The following is a 7705-nucleotide window of genomic DNA, read 5'->3' as shown; positions in this document are numbered from 1 at the left end:
TTCTCCCTCCTTTAATAAAATTCGAGACCACGTGAAACAAGCTGCAGAGCTGACTTTCTGGCTTTGATTCTTGCTTGGATTTCTGAAGTGCACATGTGGCTAGGGCCTGCTGACATGTTGAGGTGACCGCCCTGGGCTAGAGGGACGTGGCAGAGCCCAGGGATTTGCATGCCAGTTGTCTTGCAGCTAGTGAGGAACATAGTGTCGGCCTCTCCAGGTCACTGTCAAGTTGCAGCCTTCCCATCCTTCTGATCGCCAGCGCTGCTATAGATTCTAATTAATGGCGGTCACTTGGTGCCGCACCAGAAGACGTGGGTGCCCCGGTCCGTGCTCCAGATGGTGTCCTTGGCAACAGACCTCAGACAGGTCATAGCGGCCAACCTTTGTGATCCCCAGGGGTCCCATCTCCTGGAACCCATAGCCTTGTGTCATTCCCTCCCTCTCTGCACCAGGGTCGGGCTGTGTGGCTGTAGAATCTGCCGTGCCACTTCCACGATCAGGTCATAAAAGATGCCGCAGCCCCCGTCTCGGTGGGCCTCCGTCCTGCTTGCCCTCCGCCCGCCTCTCTCAGACCCTTTGCTCTGGGGAGGCCAGCGGCCGTGTCATAAATAACCCTGCAGAAGAGTCACATGGTAAGGGACCGAAACCTCAAAAGCCGAGTGAGTGGACTTGGAAGCAGACCCTTCGGCCCCAGTTGAGCCTTCAGGTGATGCAGCCCTGGCCGTCAACTTGACCTCAACCTCAGGAGAGACCCCGAGTCGTAATCAGGTGTGAGCCATTCCCTGACTCAAAAACTGTGTGATGCAGTAGACGCTTGCTGTGTTCAACTGCTGAGTTTTGTGGGACTTCTTACGTAGCACTTGGTGTCTAATATACATGTCGTGCTCCTGCAGAAAAATATCTGGGAAATGTTTTCTCAGTGGACGGGAGATGATCATGTACATGCTCAGGAATGCAAGAAACTTACAGGAAATGAGTTTGAGGGCCTTCCTTGCCGCCGTCATTAGTGACTAGATCACAGGGTTTTGTTTTTCTGTGATGGGAAGGGGAAGGGAGGTAGGCTGGTATTTTTTGAGTGCTGATAATAATGATAGTTCTGTCCACTGTTTCCCATCTCTCCCCCGTCTACAGACTTTAAACATGCATGATCAATTTATCCTACCGTTAACAGGTGAGAGAGAGGTGCCCTGACTTGCCCAGGGTCACACAGCAAGCAGCAAGTGAGTGTGGGCTCACCAGGGGTGAAGAATGAATGGAACCAATGTGGAAGGGACAGAATCTCAGAGCTTGAAGGCATCGCGGTTCTGTAAACTGTGACCAGGTTCTCAGAAAAAAGTGAAATTGAGCTATACAGACTGGCAAAACAGTTTTACCCCAGATGTGTGAACTTAATAAGAAAAAATCTTAAAAGAAAAATCAAGTTAAGTCATATTTAATCATACACTTAATAGATTGCTTTGGGAAGAAGAGAGTTCCACGAAGGGAAACCAGAAATCACTCAGACAGATTTACCTGTCGATGTCAGTCAATACTGGGTCTGAAAACTAGGGAGTTGGGCGTGTATGGTTGTCATGGCTACACGTCCCGGGTGAACTCGGAATCAAAGCTTCAGTCACCCCTTCATCCAGACGATGGAGCCTCTGGGGTTTCGCTTCTGACTATTGCTGTGTCAATCAAACTTTTTTAAAGCTTTTATTTTGCAATAAATTTAGGTTTATTGAGAAGTCACAGCGATGGTACAGTCCCCGCATGTCCCGCACCCATTTCCCTGAAGGTATCTTAAGTAATCATGCCGTCTGCCAGACTAAAACCCGGGGCTTTGGCTGCCGTTAACTGAACTCCAGATGGTACTTAGATTTCGGGTTTTTCTGCTTATGTCCTTTGTGCTGGGATTCAGTTCTGGACACCGGCAGCGCTTTTCTCACACTCTTTGAGTGGGGAGTTTGCTCTTCTGACCGGGGACTCTGGTGCTGCGGCTCTTGGTGATCTGGCATCTGCCCCGCATGGACCTCAACACGTGGCCACACAGGTACGTCCTTCAGTCGAAGCCCGTTTCCTCAAGTGGTGTGGGCGTCTCAACGGGTAGATACAGGGCATCTTCTGGGCCAGCTCTGGTCTACTGTCGGGTGCCTGAGGCGGTGCGTCAGGAAGGAGGATGAGACCACATGTGAGCCCTCTGTCCTGGGCATGAGAGTAGAGAGGGGTGGAGGCATGCTGAGTGTCTGCCATGTGACACGGAATGTTTCATATTTGAGCTTTCTGTCCCTGTGCCAGGAGGGCCACCCACATTTGCAAGTTGGATTATGAAATGGGTGTTTCTGTCATGCTAACCACACTTAGCCATGGGGAGGCGCTGGTGATGCTGATATAAAAATTGCTTGATACCACTTACTGAGGACTTCACGTGTCCCAGTACTGCATTAACTGGGCCGTACAAATGTGGCACCTACTCCTTACAGCAGCCCTGGGAGGTAGGGCACGCCTGTCCCTCCCATTTTACAGATGGCAAAGCTGAGCCCTAGATAAATGAAGGGGCTTTTCTGGCTCCCGCAGCTGGTGAGGGTCCCTGCGTAGGAGCTGCTGTCCGGGTGGGGCACGCTGGCCCAGTCCTGGCCTTTCTGGCCGTCGTGTGATCAAGTGCTCCATGCTGGGCTCTGGCACCCACAGCGTTCTGTGGGAGTTAGTCAGCGGGGTTTGGGGCAAGAGCCGGACTGAGTGCAACTCCACAGAGGCGACAGATTGGGTGGGCCCAGCATCTGCATGCCAAAGAGGATTTCTGCTGGATTCAGGAGAAACTATTTCCTTCAGGGTAATGTCTGCCTACGCCAGCGATGCAGATTAAGTTTGGGTTTCAAAGGATGTCACTAGTTTCCTACTTACTTGGATCAGAAGATTGTGATTTTTCTAAATCTGGGCCAACACTGAGGACAGCAGAGGACATATTCTTTGCCATTTGGTCGTAGAGATGCGGATCGGTGTTTCCGAGATGGGAAGGGAGGTGATGTAGGTATGACGCTCCGTCAGCTTTGGGGTCATACAGACCAGGCTTCACAGTCCCACTGCGATGATTACTTAGCCTCTCTGAGCCCCGGTCTCCTCACGTGCAGAAAGGAAGAGGGGGTGATCGTTGTGCGGGCTGAATGCAGCGACTCCTTTCTCTCTCTCCTTTAACACAAGGCCTGGTATACAGTAGATGTGTATTAAATGCTTTTGAGTGAATGGGTGCTTTCTAGAGTTCTGGTTCATTAAACAAAAAGAGAGAGAAATAGTCCCAAACCATTCATTCCATTCCTTAAGATGCCGTATCTGGAAAACCGTTCTTGTCCCGACCGCCGGTCTCCCTGCCTCGCCTCATCACGGACGGCACGCTCTTCCTCCAGTGAGCTTTCTCAAATTCACTGGGGTGCATTGACTTAACGCAGTTGCCGTCCCACAAAATGCCTTATGCACTTTGCTTTTTCTCCTGATACAGACATTCATTCGAGAGCCTGATTAGGAGTCAGGAAAGCAAACATTTCTTGCCAGCTTTGTTGCCAGGTGACTTTGGACAAACCCTTTAACCTTTCCTGAGCCTTCGTTTCTTTGTCTTTAAAAGAGGGTAAGTGTCTTAAGGCAAGTATGAGAGCCGGAGACAGAGCTGACTCTCAGTATTATTTATCCCCCATTGTCTCTCATCTTTGGATGCCTTGGTCTCCCCATTCTCTGGAGCCTCCAGTAGATGTAGACAAGGGCTCCCGCCGGCTCACAGGGCTCCCGGTGGGACAGGCGGGGAGATGTGAGGAAAGGGGGAGCACGTGTTGCTTTTTCTGGTCTTTGTTTGGCACTAGCCTTTGCTTTTGATCCCCTCTTTCATACACACCCAGCTAAACTTTTTAATCGCTTCCTCTATTTGCCCCGCACTCCCCTGAAGAGAGAGTAGAGCATCGACTTTGGAATACGTAAGAGTTGCACGATTTGCCTCTCCAGATGACAGTGGCTTCTTACCGAGCCAGCTCTGGGGTGGGGACATGGCTTTGCCAGTGGTGCCTAGGCTCTTGCGCTTCCTCCCTCCAAACTCTGAAAGACTGATTGGCATCGAGGGGACAGATGCCATCTGCCTGGCACTGCTTGTAGAGGGAGGTGGCTCTTGCTAAGGCACTGCGCAGTGTGGGGAAAGGGGGTGACCGGGGGAAGGAGGGCTTCTTGTTATTTGATGCAGGAAGTAGGTCTTCGTTACCTTGTGACTCGGTGTGGTCCTTGGATCTGAGCAGCAGAATCCTGGGCACTTCCAACAACACAGAAACAGAGCTTCACCCCAGACCCACCGACTCAGGGTCTGCAACTTAACAGACCCGAGGTGACTCGTATGGACATCAGAGTCTGAGAGGCACTCTGCGTGGTCAGTGAGGAAGAGCTGGGGCAGCAGAAGCATCAGTTGTGTCCAGTTCGCAGCCCTGGGTGTATGTAGCCTGGAGTTGTCGGGTGGAAGGGACAGCAGGTTCACCAGGGTCTTGTGCTTCCTCACCTCCAAACTCTGAAAGACTGATTGACATCAAGGGGACAGATCCCATCTGAGAGGTGGCTCAAGCTGGGGACCCCATGCCCAACAAGGTTATGACCCAGAAGACATTTGTGTGTGACAGGCTTTGATTTCCTTGTTCAAACGATCTCTCCAATTACTGTGTGGAGCAAAGACAGGAGGGGTGAGAAGGGGACAGGGGCACTGATTGCCCACTGCCATGTGCTCTTCTGTTTCTAAGAGGAGGTGTGCTCAGATGCCAGCTGGTGAAGTCAGAGGAAATGATTCGGACGGCACCACCAGACAGACATCACAGTCATGACTGATTTAGGTGGGAATCATTAGTGGATGCTAAAACGAGTGGGTGGAAGTTTTTTGAGTAACAGAATATTTACGTGGTCTCACAGTACCTCCCCACAGAAATTATTACAAAGGGGTAAAGAATGGACTTTACAGTGAACAAACCTGGCTGGCACCACCTTAATAATATCATCATTAATGGACACATAGAGTTCATGGGCCCCCTGATACAACAGCTAAGGCGGCCACAACGTCCCTTTCTGGAGTTCCTGCCTGGAATGCATACCCTGAATCTAATCCTGATGAAATTGAAGGACATTCTCCAAAATAACTGGCTGCAGAAAGATCAGAAAGACTGGAATGTTCCAGATGAGAGGAGGCTGCAGAGACAGGGCGTCAAGGGCATAGCGCGTGGCCGGGGAAGTTCTTCAGGGTGAAGGACATTGTCAGGATGGTCGGTGGAATCTGAGCAAGGTCCATAGATTAGAAGGTGACCCATATCACAGCGACTTCCCTGGTTTTGAGGCACCACCCTGGGTGCTGTAGGCGGGAAGAGGGCGTCGTGTTTGGAGGGCGTGCACTGGAGCCCCGAGGTGCTGGGGGCCGAGTCTGCGTGACAGCTTACTCTCAAATCACCCTGAACACATGCACAGAGAACGGGGGACACAAGCAGGGGGGCTGTTAGCATTGGGGGTGTCCAGGTTGAGGACATGTGGGCATTTTTATGCCATTATGAACTTCTCTGCAAGTCTAAAATTGTGTGAAACTAAAAAGTCTGGTAAAAGGAATTTTCCCCCTCAAAAACACAATATCCGTGCACCCCTCCTTGGGGGCGGTGGATGGTGTTTGGCGCACTGGTCACGCCTGCTGTTCCCCCAGCCCTCTGACCTGGGTCAGAGCCGTCTGAATGCCCCTCACCTGCTGCCCAGCGGGCGCCCACCTGGGGGCTGATGGAGCAGCCACTTGGGTGTGTGCCGGGCCCAGGTATTCCTCAATCTTTGCGTCGGCCCCACTCCTATTTCTGTTTGGCAGATGAGAAAACTGAGGCCCAGAGAGGTGGAAAAAGAGCCAGGCTCTGAAGGTCCATCCAGTGGCACTGCGAGCAGTCTGTGCCCGCGCTGCACCTCACTCTCTGGTCAGTCGTCCCTGCGCAGCCGGCTCTGAGGGTGGGGCCCTCGTTCTGGTCACTGGAGGGCCCTGGGGACCCGGCTCAATGCCTTTCCCACAGCAGGAACTCGGCAGACATCTCCTGGATGAGGACATTACCTGGGACTGTTATCCGTGTATTTATTTGTGTGTTCCTGGTGTCTCCGTGTCAGCGCTGGGGAGGCTGTACCCTCAACACGCGCCCCAGCCGTGGCTCACGGCAGACGGGCCGACCTGCCGACTGACTCGTCTCGCTCATTGCATGACATGTTTACTGGGGCTCTCCCTCGGGCCAGGTCCTGGGCTGGGCACCGAGCACCTGCCTGCCCTGACTGTGCCCTGTGCCCCGGATTTCTCCCCTGGGCCCCCAACAGACAGGACTGGAGTGCCCAGTCCGCGCTCCCCAGGAGCCTGCCTTGGGGTGCTCTCCCAGCCCGGCAGGCTCTGCGCCCCTGGTGCCTGGGCCCGTCTGGTTCCTGGCCTTTGAAATGCGCTGTCGGGCAGCCCCGGACGCCCCGGTGTTACTGTAGCTCGTGCAGCGGCTCAGGGAGCTCAGGGAGGCCCGCCCGACCTCTTCCCTCGGGAGCTCCTCGTGTCTGCATTTACTTCCTCCCCGAGTGGGCTGAAGAGGCTGGCCTGCTGCGGAGGTCTCAAGGGCGGCGGGCTCCTGGGGTGCCTCCAAGCCGGACTCTCCAAGCCCGACGCCCGCTGTGCCATGCCTGCTGGCCACAAGGTGGCGCCGTCGCACATTTTATGGGCCAGGGCGGGGAAGGAGAGCAGAGAAATGCCTGTTTCATCCCCAAAACGCTGCTTGAAGATCAAGGGAAAACCACGGGCGTTTGGACCAGTTATCTGGAAGAAAAAAGAACTCTGAAAATATATCAATGAGCAAAGCTTCCCTGCGGCTTTGCATCGAGTGTTGAGTTCTGGTCACGTGAGGACTCGTCCTTCAGGTTAGAGATTTGTTTTTTTTCCTGATCTTTGCCTGGAAGCCCTGTGTGCGGGAAAGGCTGGTGGGCTGAGACCCCAATTCTGTTTTTCTGCGAGGTCGGGAAGGTGGGCTCTGGCCTGTGTCCCACTCCGTGTCCCTGGATGAATCACAAGAGCACTTGGCCTCGGTTTTCTCATCTGAGAAGGGGGGATGAACGTCCAGAGGCCAATGGCTGGTCGAGGGTCAGGGGCTGACAGGCGTGCAGCACCGAGCCCAGGCCCCTGGGTGGGGAGCCTTCGCCGGGGCTGGGGTGCTGTGCTAGAGATGGGGCGCCTGGCACCCTCTGACGGGCTGGCTGCAGACCGCACACCCCCTCGCCACTGGGGGGCAGGGGGCCCCTGCCGGGTGCACGGAGCCAGGCCCACAGAGGTGAGCGCCCCCACCCCAGCTCTCGGGCCTGAGAGCAAGTGTGTGTGATTGTCTTATGAGACTCTGGCCAGAAACTTGGGGGGCACAGACATGTTTTTCCTGGGCGTCAGCATGGGCGTCATGGAGGAGGTGGCAATGAGGGGGTCCTCAGGAGAGTGTGTGGGCAGACGCACAGGTGCGGCGATGGAAAGCTGCAGGCATGGCAGAGGGTGGGCCAGGGGGCAGTTTGGAGGGAAGGGCAGGGTGCACGGCGGGCGCATGGATCGTGTTCTTCACTCCAGGCCCTTGGTTCCGGGTGGGGCCTTCAGGAGGGGCATGTAAGCCAGGCAGAGGGGTCCCGTGGAGCTGGGGACAGACCCAGCTTGCTCCGGAGCGTGCTCCTGGCACCGCAGTGGAAGTGC

At 54.4% G+C, this 7705-nt stretch overlaps 1 long non-coding RNA gene across 1 annotated transcript in view; it reads left to right on the top strand.

The window, feature by feature from the left end:
- The first annotated feature begins 5834 nt into the window (after window positions 1-5834).
- LOC140847144 (uncharacterized) overlaps window positions 5835-7705 on the top strand; it is a 124873-nt gene continuing 123002 nt past the window's right edge. The window contains exon 1 of the long non-coding RNA XR_012126828.1: window positions 5835-6897. This is a non-coding gene — a long non-coding RNA (uncharacterized lncRNA). The remainder of the gene's footprint in view (window positions 6898-7705) is intronic.

The sequence above is a fragment of the Manis javanica genome, chromosome 17 (assembly GCF_040802235.1).
Source record: "Manis javanica isolate MJ-LG chromosome 17, MJ_LKY, whole genome shotgun sequence".
NCBI classification, from domain to species: Eukaryota; Metazoa; Chordata; class Mammalia; order Pholidota; family Manidae; genus Manis; species Manis javanica.
The sequence above is the reverse complement of the archived record's forward strand: the minus strand, read 5'-3'. Positions and strand labels throughout refer to the sequence as shown.